The sequence below is a fragment of the Dendropsophus ebraccatus genome, chromosome 11 (assembly GCF_027789765.1).
Source record: "Dendropsophus ebraccatus isolate aDenEbr1 chromosome 11, aDenEbr1.pat, whole genome shotgun sequence".
NCBI classification, from domain to species: Eukaryota; Metazoa; Chordata; class Amphibia; order Anura; family Hylidae; genus Dendropsophus; species Dendropsophus ebraccatus.
In genome coordinates, this window is record NC_091464.1 from 54,207,346 (window position 1) to 54,224,612 (window position 17,267).

The 17,267-nt window shown below is 40.9% G+C and overlaps 1 protein-coding gene across 4 annotated transcripts in view; it reads left to right on the top strand.

Annotated features, from left to right (window-relative positions):
- SMG6 (SMG6 nonsense mediated mRNA decay factor) overlaps positions 1–17,267 on the top strand; it is a 177,129-nt gene that overhangs the window by 84,519 nt on the left and 75,343 nt on the right. The gene's annotated exons all lie outside the window — the stretch shown is intronic.

Below are 17,267 nucleotides of genomic sequence, written 5' to 3' on the forward strand. Positions count from 1 at the left end.
AATATTCTAATTTCCCATCATTTGTTTTTAGTATTTTTTAGTTTCAGGCAGCACACCTTTTTTTGACAGTTGAAATGATAAATGAGTGATAGATTATAGTCCTTTAAGCTTCTATTGTGCACAGGGATTACTTTCCGCCTTAGAGCGCAGGATGAAGTGGGGACCTCTTACATGAGTGTTTTCCCTCATAAGTCCAAATACAGGAATTTCCCCGTCTATTGCAGTTAGGTATGTTCAGTTTGGGGATTTCCTTAAAGGTTTTTTTTCAATTAAAACCTATTGATGTCATAAGGATAGGCCATCATCAATACATCATCAGCCTTAGGCCAATACCAGCCACCCCCTGCTGATAAATTGTAAAAAAAAATAAAATAGCACGTGCTAGGACTGGTATCCAGTCATACCACCATGTTCTCCTCTCGCCCAGTCAGGTTATCAATATAGATGAGAACAACTCAAACATGTTCAGGTCAGATGGTTCGCCTTATGGCTATATACTTGCTTTACTGGACTCCCTAGGGCTTCATCCAACTTCGGCCACCAGTATTAAAATGCCAAGCATTCGGACTCAAGCATGCTTGAGAAGCGCTTATCTCTAGTTGTCAATCAAGCCAGAGGGAACACTGAACCTAAACTTGTTTTATCCAAGAGTGATAATACTAACAAAATAGGCCAGATTTATAAATCTATCTAAAAGATGAAAAAAAAAATATTACATGGACTTTGTGAACATGAAAAGAAATGAAAGCTGCACTCTGGTTGTAAGTTTTTTAAGTTTCCTCCATTTGTGTTTCCAGCATTAGAAAAAAAGGGCTACTTTCTTCCAGAGACAGCACCTCTCTTGTCTCCAGAGTGGGTTCAGGTTTTGCAACCCAGTTCCATTGAAGTAAATGGAGCTTAATTGTAAACCAAACCTGAATTGGAGGCGAGTCATGTTGTCTCTGGAAGACAGTAGCCATGTTCTTTCTATCGCTGAGTAACCTTTTAAAGTTTACCAGCATTGAAGTTGGTTGTGATTGTGGAAGGAAAGGACATCAGCAAAAGTACCACTTAATAAAATGTTTAGTTTTAGTGGCTGTTAAAATGTTAAAAATGCTTGTATTAAGTACATATTACACTGCCATAGCCAAGTCTGTGTGCTAGTAAGCGTTAAAGGGAACCATTCACCCCGTGGCCCCCGTTAGAAACAGACAAACAGTTACATAAAGGTCAATATACTTACCATATCGCTCCCGGTCCCGTCCCGGATCTCGTTGTTGACACGGAGAAATCGCCGATTCTTCTTCTCGCGCCCATTATGGTAATGAGCGCCGCCGGCCCGAAGTCCAGCCTTCTCCCGCCTCCGACACTTGATTGACGCCGGGTCTTCTTCCTCCTCGTCTTCTTTCTTCTCGCCGGATCCCGCGCAGGCGCCGTGACGGTCGTTTTCGGCGCATGCGCAGTTCACAATTGAAGCCGCTCCACAGCTTCAATGTTTACTGCGCGTGCGCCGATTGTCAGAGCTGAAGTGATGTGTTGGACTTCGCGCATGCGCGGTACACAGGAACGTCACGAGCACGTATCCTGTTTACCGCGCAGGCGCAGAAGAGATGACGAGACCTTCGCAACGGCGCCTGCGCGGGAATTCGTGAGGAGACTGAAGACTGAAGACGTCAATCAAGTTCCAGGAGGCGTGGATGGGCGGCGACGAGAAGAGGACCTCATGAATAAGTTGGACTCGTCCGTCGTTTCCTATGGACGTTGGACTCATCTCAGCTCATTACCATAATGGGCGGGAGAAGAAGAATCGGCGATTTCTCCGTGTCAACAACGAGATCCGGGACGGGACCGGGAGCGATATGGTAAGTATATTGACCTTTATGTAACTGTTTGTCTGTTTCTAACGGGGGCCACGGGGTGAATGGTTCCCTTTAATAATCTTACTAGTGACTTCCTGCTGGGTTTATTACTGTTAATAATAAAAATAGCAGTTCCGGGAACAGGGTCAAATTAGCCTTGCAGAATATCATTGCACGAAGTCTCACAGGATACAGTATGGCAAAGTACATCCACTTGGACATAAAAACAAAATTTTTATATTAAATATATTTTTAAGAATTTATAGTTATGTTTTTGTTTTTCTTTCAAAACGTTAAAGTCCAGAAATTTAGCAATTTTTATTCTTGCCACTAAGGGCTTGTTCACACTAAGTAAAACAGACGGGAATTTGCCCTGTGGACTCCACTCGGAATCCTGCCTGCCTCACTGTCCCAATGTGATCTCACGCGCACCTCCACTCTCCACGACTCTCGTGAGATCACAGTGAGACACTGAGGCAGGTGGGATTCCAAGTGGAGTCCGTGGCGGGGGTTCCACTCGGAATTTCTGCCTGTTGAACAGGCCCTTAGCATTATTTTAAGCTGACACTTTCTTTTTAACAGAGATTATTTTACAGCAGTGTCCTCCTTATCACAGACAAGGTTACAGTGAAAAGAGATGGCAGTAAACGGATAAGACAGAACCAGACTGACCTCTGCACTGGATACAGAACATAAGACTTGTAATAAAAAAAAAAATCTGAGAATAAAATGTACGGCAGTTGCAGTGCCTTTCTATTATACACATTGCTCAGAGGTTTGTGGGTATGTGGTATTACATTGTCATAATGCACATTTCGTTCCTTGAAGGAATGTGTCAATAAAATATACAAAAATTAGAATTAGTATTCATTAGAGATAAGCGAACCTCGAGCATGCTCGAGTCCATCCGAACCCGAACTTTTGGCATTTGATTAGCGGTGGCTGCTGAAGTTAGATAAAGCTCTAAGGTTGTCTGGAAAACATGGATACAGCCAATGACTATATCCATATTTTCCACATAGCCTTAGGGCTTTATCCAAGTTCATGTGGAAAACATGGATATAGTCATTGGCTGTATCCATGTTTTCCAGACAACGTTAGAGCTTTATCCAAGTTCAGCAGCCCCAGCTCATCAAATACCGAACGTTCGGGTTTGGATGGACTCGAACCCGAACCCGGTTCGCTCATCTCTAGTATTTATACAATTTGGAGCTCTCTACATAATCATGAATGATGGTGCTGGGAGCTTCGAAACTGTTTAAATATTTGCGCTACTGCTCTGACACACTGTCAGTACATTAGCTTGAATATTTAAAGTGAATGTTTGACTAAAAAGTCTAATTTCCATATAGTCTGATCAGTGCTTCTGCGCACATTCTAACAGTACCGTCCATTCTTCCTATTACCACCCGGGTCCCGAGAGATCCTCTGGTTTGTATACTTAAAAAATGTCTAGTTTGGTGTACTAGAGGCGGACCCAGCGCCACCTGTGCATTGATGTTGCCTCCCCTCGGTGACACACCAGACTGGGGACAGATTTCATTCTAAAGGCTGCGCGTCACCAGGAGAGGAGATGTTGGAGCACTGAAGGAGCTGGGCTCGCCTCAGTGTATACAAATCTCGAGAATCGGGAGCGATGGGAAGAATGGATATCACCATTCCAATGGGCACAGCATCACCAATCAGGTGCTTTAAACAGCACCGTGAGGTGCCCAGTCAAGCACTAAGCTTGATCGCGCTGATGCTCAGTAGAGCACTATTGCTACCGGTAACCAGTTTTAAAGAGCCGTAAGATTTGGAGATTGATTTTATGGATAACAGTGGGCTTGGGAAAAAAATTGTTACTTATACTGCTATACTGCTAGTCCTATAAATTATGCTATGACCTTAATATTGAGAAAGTAGCCTTTATGACGCAAGGACAAGTATCCTGTCATACAATTGTGTTTGACACTGTCATACACAGTGTCAAACACTTCATCTTACATTTCAAGTCTTATCCTCCTCTTGCCTTTGCTAGGACAGTAGCAGGCTTTTCATGCTCTGGACAGCTGGTTGACATTAACACTAGAAAATGGTTTAGTAATGGTTCGTTACGTTGTAAGCTGTTGGTTAAAAAAAAAAAAAAAAATGTTTCATTATATGAAACTCCATAATATGGAGTGTCTTTATTACACACCATTAATGATTGTCTAATGTGTGAAAACCTAATGCTTGCAGAGCATTGTCAGGTTGGCTATAGTAACATGTGAATGCAGAATCATCAGGCTGCTGTCCTTTAGATCTTTTTCCTGTAGAGACTATCAGAAGTAATTTCTAGGTCTGCTGGTAGTCTATAGTAGATGGCAGTATTTTGCACGTGAAATTGCATTATATATTCTCCTACATCAATTCACCAGCATGGAAATAGATCTGGGTTCTCAAAAAGAATCAGGACGTCTGTACCACAGTGTATTTCCCCATTATATTAGTATTTTTGTTTTCCATCTCTTGTATTATTAATAGAGATGAGCGAACCGGGTTCGGGTTTGAGTCGATCCGAACCCGAACGTTCGGTATTTGATTAGCGGTGGCTGCTGAACTTGGATAAAGCTCTAAGGTTGTCTGGAAAACATGGATACAGCCAATGACTATATCCATGTTTTCCACATAGCCTTAGGGCTTTATCCAACTTCAGCAGCCACCGCTAATCAAATGCCGAAAGTTCGGGTTCGGATGGACTCGAGCATGCTCCAGGTTCCCTCATCTCTACTTATTAAACATTATAGCTTACTTACAAACATTGGTTGTCACCAACATTTCTACCATCATAGTTTTCATAAAAGTTGCCCCTGTCTTTCTCAGATGAGTGGGCTCTTGTTCCTGGTCCTAGGAAAGCTGTATAAACCCTTTCAGAGTGTCCTACATCCTTCTGTAATTGTGCTGGGAGTTGTAGTTTTACAACAGCTGGAGACCTGCACAGTGCAGACCACTAGACTATATTATTGTGGTGCGTACGTTTTATTTCTGTGACTGCTGTAGGTTACTTTAAAGCTTACAGGCCACCCCCTTGTTTATGTGGGTTTTCTCCAGGTTCTCCAGTTTCTTCCTATGATCCAGAAACGTACTGGTAATTTTATTGGCTTCTAACTAAATTGGCTCTGGACTGTAATATGGAAATAAGATAGTAAGCTCCATTAAGGCAGTTACAGGATAATCTGTCTAGAATGCTGCAGTATGTTTTTGCTATGTACTGTAAATTAAAGATCATGAGACAGACTAAAGTGGGATCAAGTTCAGAAACAGTTTCAGATCTTCAATCTCATTGTCTATCCCTGGTGATTCCACTGCAGATTTTGCCGCAAATTCACATCTAAAAATAAAAGGGGCAAAATCCACAGTGAAAATCTGTTGTACTTCTGCAATAGTATTGCAAAATCAGCAGTAATATATTTCCATGTAGAATATTTTTTTCTTTTGATGACGCAGTATAATTATGTACAAAAAATAGTCATACATATATCGAATAAAGGGCAAGGGGAAAGTAGGTTAAAAATGATTGAAGAGAAATAAGGAACAGATAACATGGGGTTGGGAAGGGTATTGCGGGACAACTGACAAGGCTTAGACAAGGCTTGCAGTGGTAATATATTAGGCGATATAAAAAGTTAGACAAATGAGGATGGGTGTAGCCAATCCAAAGTTGCCAGATTTTAAGCAATATGTAATATTTGTCCAGTAACGTACAAAGTTTTTTTTTTTTCATCAAAAACCCATCAATTCAGCATTTAGGGTGATGCAGAAGGCCTTTTTTCACATATAAAGGGAAACTAAAGAGTACATGTCAGCAGAAAAACAGAGGTGGCTAGATAGGGCTCCCCATCATGATTCCAGGCATATCTAATAGTCCTTTCCAATGCTAATCTATAAGCCTTTTTGTTAAAATGTTGAGGCAGAAAAGCCTGTTCCCTAACAAGATGAAAGCCCAGTTGAAAGGGAAGTCCGGGCAAAATAATTTTAAGATATGTTATTGCCCAACAAAAGTTATGAAAATTACTTATAGACACTTATCATGGTAAACGCACCTACAGTATAGTGCATTTTCCCTGCACTTACTACAGCAAAGCGTGTTCAGGGCTCTGTAAAGTTGGTAACATCACATCATATAAACTTCCCACTGCTGCAGCTGCGTTTCCCATAATAAGTGTCTATTAGTAATTTTCATAACTTTTGTTGGACAATAACATATCTTATCCGTGACTGGCCACTCTGCCTGTTAATCATCCCATTGAGCGCGCTGACAGGCAGAGAGCGGTGACTAGAGACTGGTGGGGAGCAGCCCAGATGACTACCTCCTTGCCCGTGTCTTTCAGAAGCCGGGGGAATAAAAGTCATTTTCCCCCAGTATAAAGCTCTTGCTGCAGCCATGGCACATGCAGCGGCTGCTGCAGGAGCTTTGTGCATTGCTCCAGGGAACCATATCAGCCCAATTGGGCTGATTGGCTCCCTTTAAGGCCCTTTTAGGCTGCGTTCACACGTTCTGTGAAGTTGTCCGTGATCACGGATCTGTGTCATAACTCAAACGAGATCACGCCACAGATTTCCCCATATTTATCAGGCACTAAATAGAGCCAGGAAAATTTAACCATGTTAATGCGATCAGGAGATGTCAACAGCCAGCTAAATGGCGCCCAAATCGTTTGTCTGCCTGCCTAAAGGGAGCATTAGATGGAAGCCGCCTGAAAGCCTGCTATATTAATGATCAACTGGTGAATTATCTTTTCAAAGAGTCGGCCATATGCATTTCACTCCAGATCATGTTACAGTTGTTCAAATTGGTCATACATGGTCACTGATACTGGACGAAGGACAAACAGTCTTTCTTGGAAAGATGTTCAAATATTCTAAGAACGTTCTTTTCTAATAGATTGTGAATGAACGTTCTTTCTGGAATAAATTACTTTTGTCGATCGGTCGAAACTTTCATACACAGATCTGTCCCCCCCCCCCCCCAAACCACTTGTACCTTCAGATAGCTGCTTTTAATCCATGATCTGTCCTGTGGTCCGTTCGGCAGGGGATGCAGTTATTGTCATAAAAATAACTTTTAATCCAGCAGCGCTGTGTCTTAACGGCCGGGGCTTACATTTGTATATGCATTAGGCTGGCACCACCTCTATGTCTTTCCTCCCCACCCTCCTCAACATTGACTGCTGTTTGAGCTTTGCACAGGTGTATTAACGATCCAGCCCATGTTCATTATACAAACAGGTGGGGAATAGGAAGCAATCTGCCTGGAGCATTCCTAATGCTGAGGAGGGTAGGGAGGAAGGACGGAGAGGGTGTGCCAGCCTAATGCATATACAAATGTAAGCCCCGGCCGTTAGACACAGCGCTGCTGGATTAAAAGTTATTTTTATGACAATAATTGCATCCCCTGCTGAACGGACCCCAGGACAGATCTTGGATTAAAAGAAGCTATCTGATGGTACAAGTGGTTTGGGGGGGTCAGATTGTGGGTACAGAGTCGCTTTAAACTCCATTGTTTTGGCTGCAGTGTTCGATTTCTAGTTATCTGTGGGCCGACATATGCTCTAAGTAGAAGCTAATCTGTGTCCATCATGCATTAGCTGCCCATCCCCTATTGCGAAGGATGATTTGTGGCCATTGAACAGGTGTTTTTATGTTTTACTTTTACCTGAACTGTACAATAGTCTTTTGCTTGTTTGTCAGCTTATTGCTGGGGTTATTACATAGCAGTATTGCCCTGTTTAGCAGATAATCACCCTATGTAATAGGGCCCTAGGCTTATATCACATCTAATATTTTGGCGTCAGGGATGTGTATGTAAATGCAGTTATTTTTATGATCCACAGTTAAGCACAATTTATACTCTCGACGGTTCATAACCTACATTAACACTTATTGTTTGCTCATCGCAGCCAGGTATATTTAGCTCTCCTTGTCATGCTGGAGTATTTCTATAGATGGCTTTACATTCTATCTGATGTCATCCTGCACTGCTCCGAGTACATAGAGTTCTGGCTGCGCAGATAATGCAACTAGATTATGTCAGTGTAATCCATCCATGTTTCTACCCTGGATGTCGATCTCTGAGGTAAGTTTTATAATAAAAAAGGGGGTCTGCTCCCCATAACACGCTTTAATTAATACCAGCAAACGCTGAGAGGGGACCACTGAAACACTCTGCAACCTATCAAACAGCAGCTGGCCTCCACTCAAACTGACAGTTATATTAAACCCTGGAATTTTAGGCAATAAAAAGTAAATGAACTGTTATTTTTGCCATCCTGCTGAAATAAACAGAGCTTAGGACTCGGTCCATATGTCAATGGGAGGAGGGAGCCAATTGTTGTATGTGAGACCCACAGAGCAGGGGCTTATATACTAACTTCCTTTGACAGATGTGTATATATGCTATGACCTGTCCAATCCCCTCGTTCTATACGCCGCCTAGATATCTCCAGCCACTGACTGAATGTGGAGTTATTACATAACTCATTACATGCTTACTGCTGGGAGCCTGATCCTTGTTTGGCTATAGACAGAAACGACTGTCAAGAGTTAATTTTACCCTCACACATGCCTGAAGATGGAGTCACTAAAATATGTTAAGTAGCTTTAGGCAGTTAAACACCTTGAAAGCAGATGTCCTATCAGTTACATTGAAAAATGTTCATCCTTGAAGAAAATCCAGTATCGTAGTATATTGCACTATATGGCCCATTGTGGCATTTATCGTGGTCAGCAAAAGATAGCATTTTCCTTTCACTGTTCAGCAATAAGGTGTATTAGTAGTAATGCCGAACAACATTCCTAGAGAGAGGGTGAATTATGGTAGTTGGGCAGAACATGTTGCTTGAGATTTTTGTTATTTTGATCGTTCCTTAAAGCTACTAGCTCCATCTTTATTGGAAAAAGCTTACTTATTTGAGGAAGTAAAGAAGCTGTTTCTAGACCTGTTGGGGATTTGGTCTCAGGAGGCCTTCTTTTGGAGAGAAGTTGCAACCAGACTGACAGGCCTACCGGAAAACAGGTAAATTTTCCAGTGGGCCCCTGAACGATATTGAGCATCCTTTTGTGTCTAATTTTAACAGAGAGTCACTAATGGTGCGTTTACTCGTTATTGCGAACGTTTTAAGATCGCTTAAGCCCATCTCACACATAGAATGAATCTGTGAAAGACTGTTTAAATGAAACGATCTGTGAATTTTTAGTGAACGGCCAACGACTATTTGAGAACATGTTGAAAGATCAAAATGAACGATTTCTCGCTCGATCGTTCACTGTGTTTACACAAGCCAATTATCGCTTCAATGTGATCATTATCACGAAAATTCGTACGATAATCGTTCCGTGTAAACGCACCATTATGCTACGTTTACACGGAACAATTGTCGGGCAAATTTTTGCGATAACTATCGCATTGAGCGATGATTGTTCCGTGTAAACGCTGCGAACGGTCAAGCGATTAGCTAAAAATCGTTCATTTTGATCCTTGAACTTGATCATCCGCAAAAAATTCGGAGATCGTTCCATGTAAACAGTCTTTCACTGATTTTTCCTATGTGTGAGATAGGCTTAAGCGATCGCAAAACGAATTTTCTGTACGATATATCGTTCCATCTAAACGCTGATCGTTATAAAAAAAAAAATCGTTACTTTGAAAACGTTAATCGTTCGGGTGAATTATCGCTCCGTGTAAACGTATTATTAAGGTGTCCTATATGTGGAAAGACTACAAGATGTCGCGTTATCTTGCCACTTCATCCTGTGTGGTGGTGGGCTCATGTTCTCCCTCCCTCGGCCCCACTGCTGAACTAGCATTAACTCCAGATGCACTCTCCTTACCCTATCAGCCTGCAGCTGCTTGCCCCAAGCATACAACAGTACATTGGATTCACAATACATTATGTGGAAAATTAAAGCTGCAGTTTAAAAGTACTGTTCCTACAAGAAATAAGTCCCCATAAGCCTTTTTCAACAGAAAAGTGTAATGGCTCTTAGAGAAAAATACAAAAATTTACTGCATCAATGAGGTTAACACTGCACCTTTTATATGACCGTAAAATAAGAACCTTAGGCCTCGTTCACACATTAGTGTTTTCTGTCCCTCAGGATCCTACTTTTCAGACCGTAAAATGACCAATGCATTTGTATGGGATCATCCACACATCCATTTGTAAAACTGGTCTGTGTGGCAGCTGATCAGTGATGGGGAAAAAGACCTGCACATATACAGTTTGTTTTTGCATCACGGAGGCTCCCATAGAAGTCAGCGGATTTGTTTTAAAAAGGGTGACATTCGGATGCTTTATTGGTGTGCTGTCCATAGTTACAGGCACACTGACAGCTCATAGGCAGTCTCCTCCCAGTGGCAATTTTTTCAAAATGGATGTACTGTTGCCCTATAGATTGTTTCTCTTAGTTGGGTCTTAGTTGATCCTTGTTTCTGAGGTCTGAACAAAAAGAAATATTGCTATGTGGCGAGTCCTTAGATAGTAAGCACATTGAGACTAAGGGTCCTTTTACACACACAGATTTATTAGAAGTATCAAACCTGTTGATATGTCCCTACAGTGCTGGGGTGAAAGTAAGGTCCTCACCTCTGTGCCATTTCTGTGATATTAGCTGATTCTTCCCTACGCTAATAAGTTGTTTTGGTACATCGGGGGTGGGACTACCATTCCCAGTGCACCGATCTGCTCCTCTTAGTGAATATTGGCTGAGTAGGCTGGCCGCCCTGTGTGCTATTAGGAGATGTCAGCAGGTTAGATACTTTTTTTTTTTCTTTCTTCCATTTAAGCAAACCAAGTAACCAACTTTTTATGCAGTTGCAACCTGTACCTATATATGTACAATAGACCCCAATTCAGTAATCCCATTTGCTCACTAAATAACAAAACATATGTAGTTCCAAATGATGCAGCTATATATTTGCCACATTGCACCTACTGTAAATAAAATAATTTGAAAAAGGTGAACAATCCTCTTGTACTGTTGGCATTACTATATCACCCTTCTTGGCTTTCCATTATAGCCCCACAAAAGTGTTCCAGTTTTTTTCTTTCCTTTTGCATATAATATACTTGTGAGTTTACAGTATTAAATTGCATTTTTTCTTCTCATCCCCAAAAAATCCAAGAATGATAAATTACTATGAGCATGATTAGATATGTTCTGGTGTCTGGGTTTTGTAAGTGCCAGAGAATCCATGACAAATAGTAGAAATTGGCACAATGTCTGACTACTTTATGCTCCTAATAAATCCCTGTTGGCACAGTCTTAGGGCCTTGAATTTTTACTTTTTATCAGAATGGACACTCTGATTAGGACAAGGGTATGCTTACTCTGTGTGTAATTTATAGTTATGTTTTTGAGTATTTGTTGAAATAGACAAACTGGAACCTGGGGGGAACTTATTAAAGGCTGGCACTTTCCATGCAGTTCTTAAGGCTTAGTGCACTGTAGCAAAGTGTGCCAGTTTTATTAGAAGGTACGGACCTTCCATGCATCCCACACGGAAATCTACTCCAACTACAAACTGGTACTGGTATTTCAACTGTAATCTGTGCAAGTTTCTTGACATAAAGGCTATGACCACCTTTTTTTGCTATGTTTCCTTTTAAAATTGCAAAGCATGTTGCAAACCTACAGAAAGACACAATCTTTTGAACAAATGAATTTTGTACAAAAATTTGTCATTTTTTGTATATCGAAAAATGGCACACAACCAATAATAAATCCTTTCTTCCATTAAATTTTTCCTAATATCTTAGTCACTAGGTAGCAATGTTTATTGCAATGACTCTTTAAGACTTTTCACATTAAGTAACCTGTTTTGGTGGTATTTGATGACTTAAAGGGAACCTTTAAAATGCAGTCCAACTGGCAGGCAGCATGTTATAAAGCAGGGGGAGCTGAGCAGATTGAAATTTTTCTTTCTCTAAAAAGTTCCAGGATAACTTGTCATGTACCCATGTAAGTCTCTGCTCATTCTGGGCTAAGTAGTCACATGGGCGGTCCGATACAGAGATTGTATGGGTAGAAAGAGCTGTCAATCACTGTGTGCGGCCACCCAATTGACGACTTAACCCACAATATGTAGAAGAGACAAGTAAGTACACCTAGTAAGTGACTACCTATACACTTACATACAAATAGTTGTCAGTCTTTGAATAGGACCGCCCACATGACTACTTAACCCAGAATGAGCAGAGATTTACATGGGTAAATAACCAGTTATCCTGAAACTTTCCCTACAAAACTATATATTAATCTGCTCAGCTCCTCATGTTCTTTAACAAGATACCTACAGATTGGACAGCATTTTCAATGTGACAGGTTCCCTTTAAATCCATAGCCTCAATTCATCTTTTTATTACCAAGTCCAGTATGTGTATGTGTCTAGTCCACACGAGGTGGAAATTTCTCTATGCTGATCCAACTGCAAATCCGTCTCTGTTAAAGTATACCTGTCATGATGGCCCACTGCCTGATCAGTGGCAAGTGCCTTAGGGGGTCACACGCATTGCATGTTCACATCTCCAGAGACCCAAACTTCCGAACAAAGAGAGGAACTCCCCGCTGATCTGGCATCTTGACGGGTATACTTTAAATATGGATTTCGCAGCAGTGTCGCCATGAATTTTACCACTGCTGCAATGACAGTGGTGAAATCTATGTTAATGGTACAAACCCACACACCGTATACACAGCAGATACGCAACAAATGCGCAGCAAATACGCAGAAGATTTGTTGGTGCAGATTTGATGCTGTGTTCAGTTATTTAGATGTAATCTGCTGCGTGTTTGCTGCGTATTTGCTGCGTATCGCAGCAGTAAATACGCTGCTCATACGGTGTGTGGGTTTATACCCTAAAAATCCATTTTTTATTTATATATATTTGCACCAGAAATCTGCAGCATGTGGATGAAATTTAGAACATCACATCGATTTGCCTGCTATTGTAAGCCACTGTTGACTTTTACCTACGCAAACAAGCATGTGAAATCCACTGCGGATCTGTTACGTGTGAAACTGGCCTTACAGTACGTCATCACTTTTTTTTTTTTTTTTGCACTTCACGTAAATGTCATTTTTCCAATAAGAACCTGTCAATGATGCATTCTGACAAAGAGAACGGCACAACTGTCACCAGGCTGTTGTCTGCTGCTGGTAAAGTGCTAATCCTTGTGCGATGCAAAACATTGGCTAGACTGTGACTATTTCATGGATTTTTCAGATTGCATGTTCTGAGGCTGTGTTCACATATTTGCAGTTTTTTTTAGTTTATGTAATTAGGTTCTAATTGGTTATAGGGGCTCTATAGTCTTGTCTAAATCTGCTTTGCCTTATGATTATCATTACCAAGCTTAATCAGATTTTTTTTGACCATAAAAACCCCTGTGATGAAGCCTGGTAATGCTGATCACATAACAATGTCCAGACAGTCAATGTAGACAAAATTGCCGAGCCCAAAAGACCCTAATTATATAAACAAAAAAAACTTAAATTTGCTCACGCAGCGTAAGCAATCAGATTGTCTTACATTACAAATAAGCACTCTGCCCACAGGAAAGGCAAGAGGTTTGGCAGTACTCATACTGCACTTCTCTCATTGCCTTATTAATCAGATTCCTGTAAAAAATAAATTGATTTGGCAAATCTTTTCAAACTTGGAAAACTTCATATGTGACCCCATTGCAACTGATAATCTTGAACGTTCCAGGATTCTGTAATGAATAGATATTGGTGTATGCAGAACTGTTTCCCTCTTACATAGAAGTTGTATATTAAATCTAATAGTCTATTGTTTGCGTTTCTGTTGTAGGTAATTGTGAACATTAGTCTTTTTATAACCCCATATGCCTCTCTTATAATATGCAAGTCTGAGCTAAGGGCTTGGAGAGGTCAGGCTATCACCTGGTAACTTTTCCTCATTGTAGAGTATTGAGCTGAGCTTCGGGGAGCGTGTAGTTCTGTTACCTAGGTGAATATACATTCTCTTTGGATAGGTGCTCTGGGCTGTTAGCCGTGAGCTGAGTGAAACCTGATCATGTTTGGACCCTGCTCCCCTTCTGCTTCTATTCAGTGTGTCTCTCCTCATTACTTTCCTCTTGCCTTCTCTCTTCCCATTCTTTCCCTCTCTCTTGGCCTCTCCTGTTCTTGATTGTCTGTTTCTCTGCCTCTCTTCTTGTCACAGTTGTTGTGTTCAGTTTGTTTACTTTGCGAGCCTTTTCTGTGTGACTTGGCGCTGCTTTCTGGCACAGGATGTGTGTGAACCGGAAGTGCTCGGCCCAAAGCGGGCAGCAGGGGCATTCCGAGGGTTAAAGGCACGGACGTGCAACTTTATCTCCCAGGAGGCCTGTGCCCCCCACTTCTCATGCATCCGGTGCCTGCTCTGCTCTGATATCTGTCAGACCTGAGGGGCAGAACAGGATCTTTCCTAGGGGTTATGTCAAGTTCAGTCCTTTTAACTATTAAAATACTATTTGGCTTTGCAGAGTCCACGCTGTTCCCATTACCTCACTGACCAGCCTTCCCACTGTTTATTTCATCCCATGTTTTTTTTTTCATCAGCACGTTTTTGACAGATTTTAGAAGGGCTCGAAGATGAACCCTTCTGACAGGAAAAGATGTGAAGGGGGGACTTTTCATTCTACTGTGGGGAGAGGAATTATATGTCAGTGGTACACAGTGTTCTCTCAGCTGCCATCACGTGCTCAGTGGCAAGATGTTTTTTGTCAGCGGGCGTTTCCTGGTGTAGAACCTCGGCCAAATGAGGCAGCTTTAGAGATTTGGCACCTGGAACCTCCTCATTTATTGCTCAGATCTTTCGTTACAATGAAAGTTTCCATCTTTTGTACAGTTACCCTGACTGTTTCCCAAGTCTGGCCGAATCTGTTTTTAGCCTCTCTCAATCTTACATTTTCCTTGAACAAAAAGTATAACAAGTTTAATCTAATTTTATGTGTTTGTCATTAACTTGTATATACTAAATATGTTTCTCTAAATATGTTTTCCTTTTTGTTTATGTTGCTTTGATTTTAAAAAGTTTTCTTGACCTTTAAGATTTCCCTTTGGAAAGTTTTGCCCCTTATTTTAAGGCCGAGGTTAGCAATAAAAGCACATTTTGGTTTGATCCTTTAACATAATGGAATTTATTGGTAGTTTGTGGGATAAGACACAAAATCATGCTGCTCAAAGCGAGGGCCACACTGCGTTTTTTTGCTTTTTTTTTATTATTATTGACTAGCATTATTTACAAGACAGATGGAATTAAACGTTCACAGACAGGGTTGACCATGTTTTTCTGTACATTGATATTAAACATTTAAAAACAAATACAGTAAAAGAGACAAAAAAAGTTTTAGTTATTTGGATCATTCAGAGACAAATTTTGTTATTGGGCCAAAAGGAAGAGGTTTTGTAGGTGTCAAGGAAAAAGTCCTAAAAAGTTTGTAGTTGAATGAAAATGTGTAAGTTTATTGACCAATTCACTTTAGTTACTCAAAAATGTGGGGGGAAAAAATAACAGCTTGCTGCAACTGGACCTCATTGTTGCAACATTTCACAGTATAAGGGCCTGAAAACACTTTAAAGAAATGTTGGCCAACCATCCAATGTGTATAGTGCACTTTGAACTCTATTCTGACATATTTAATCATTCGAGAGACAGGTTGGTCATATTGAATTTTAGCTGCTAAATTGTGGTGTTCTTAGGAAGATGAACCAATGCCATAGGAATCCGGCAGTAGCTTAGGAATCATCTAAACAGGTTGACGTATACCCAAAATGAGTGCCACTCTTGTAGATCATTTCAGTACGTTTAATTTTAACATACAGAAAAACTTGGTTAACCACGTCCTTTATATATAAAACTGATGCTGCAGTATGGCATACCATCCGGTTTTTTTTCCTTTAAACTCATTTAAGGACCGCAAGAACATAGTGTGAGCCTAGCCAAAGGGCCTTATTACACGGGACGATTATCATTCGAAAAATCGTTAGATCATTCAGAGTTAAACGATAATCGTTCAGTGTAATATAGCAGACAATGATTAAACGACCAACGAGAAATCGTTCGCATGGAATAAGACGTTGTTTCGGTCGTTCGCAGTAGTGATGAACGAAATAGCGACGACAAGTAACGATCATCGTTCCGTGTAATTGGGTAAACTATTTCAGGTCTTGTTTGAGAACGTTTATTGTTAATGGTTGATCATCGAAAAATTGATTCGTGTAATAGTACCCTTACTGTCACTTATAAAAAAAATCTTGAAATTTCAGACACAAGTTTTGATTGGTTAGGGTCTCTTGGCAGAAACCACCACAGATCACTAGGTATAGCTGGGAGAAACATACAGCTGTGCGCTTTACCTTCACAGCTCGCATATGTTTTTTTTATGATCCATTGCCGTTGATTGGCTCCATAGACTTACAATGGGAGTGAAATGCACAGCTTCGTGCTTTCCCTTGCTACTGTATATCGAACGATTGGTGAAAGTCTCAGCCTGTGTGACATGTAAAAAGGTTATGTAAGTGACTATATTGCTTTAAGGATCCTTTACATGGCTCGGTCCTCATGCATGTAGGGCCACACAAAGGTTTGCCAGATCATTTGTGTGGCCCTTCACATTTACACTGCGCTGTTTAGGTGGGGCAATGTGGAACCAGGACACATTTGGACTCTCTATTGACCGTCTGCGTCATGAGTCTCCATATATTATACCCAAAAACCTGGTTGAAGCCAAAAGAGGGTAACTTTCCCTCCATCTGGGGTTTCTTTTTATTTTCTGGATGGAAGTGAAGACCTCACTACATTTCCATATTACATTTGTTTTTACATGGGATTCTATGTATGACTAATGTCACTAATTGCCATTCATTATAGCTGTACATCGGCAGTATAGTATAGGGAGTTATCTCAACCTACACCTGCATTGGACACTGCAAAATGCAATGTGAAATGAACCTTGAGCGGTGAACGCTAGTAGTTTCACAGTACTGATTTTAGGTTGCATAATGTGTTTGAAAAACACAAATCTGCCATCTTCCTGTTGACAGAATGTCATTGTGGGAGGTGAGGTGACAGCTTCTTAAATTAGAATGAAGCTGTCATGGAAGTGCTGTCAAGATTCTGTAGGTTGCCCGTGGAAACAGACTGCATTTTATGTGCGTACTGAAAACAGTGGGCAGACAACAAGAGTTTTGACAGCAGCTGTTTGATGGAGAAAAAAACTTTGACTTAGTGAAGTTACCCGTCATTTTCTCTCCTGCTGTTGCCATCAACAGTGCACATGCTTTTCCATAACTTCAGATTGAAGTTGAACTGAGCATGCCAGGCCCACCTTGGTGGGTTGTAACCATGAACAGGCTGTGAAAACAAAGCAGGCACGTGAGGGAGTTCTAAAACCATACATTTT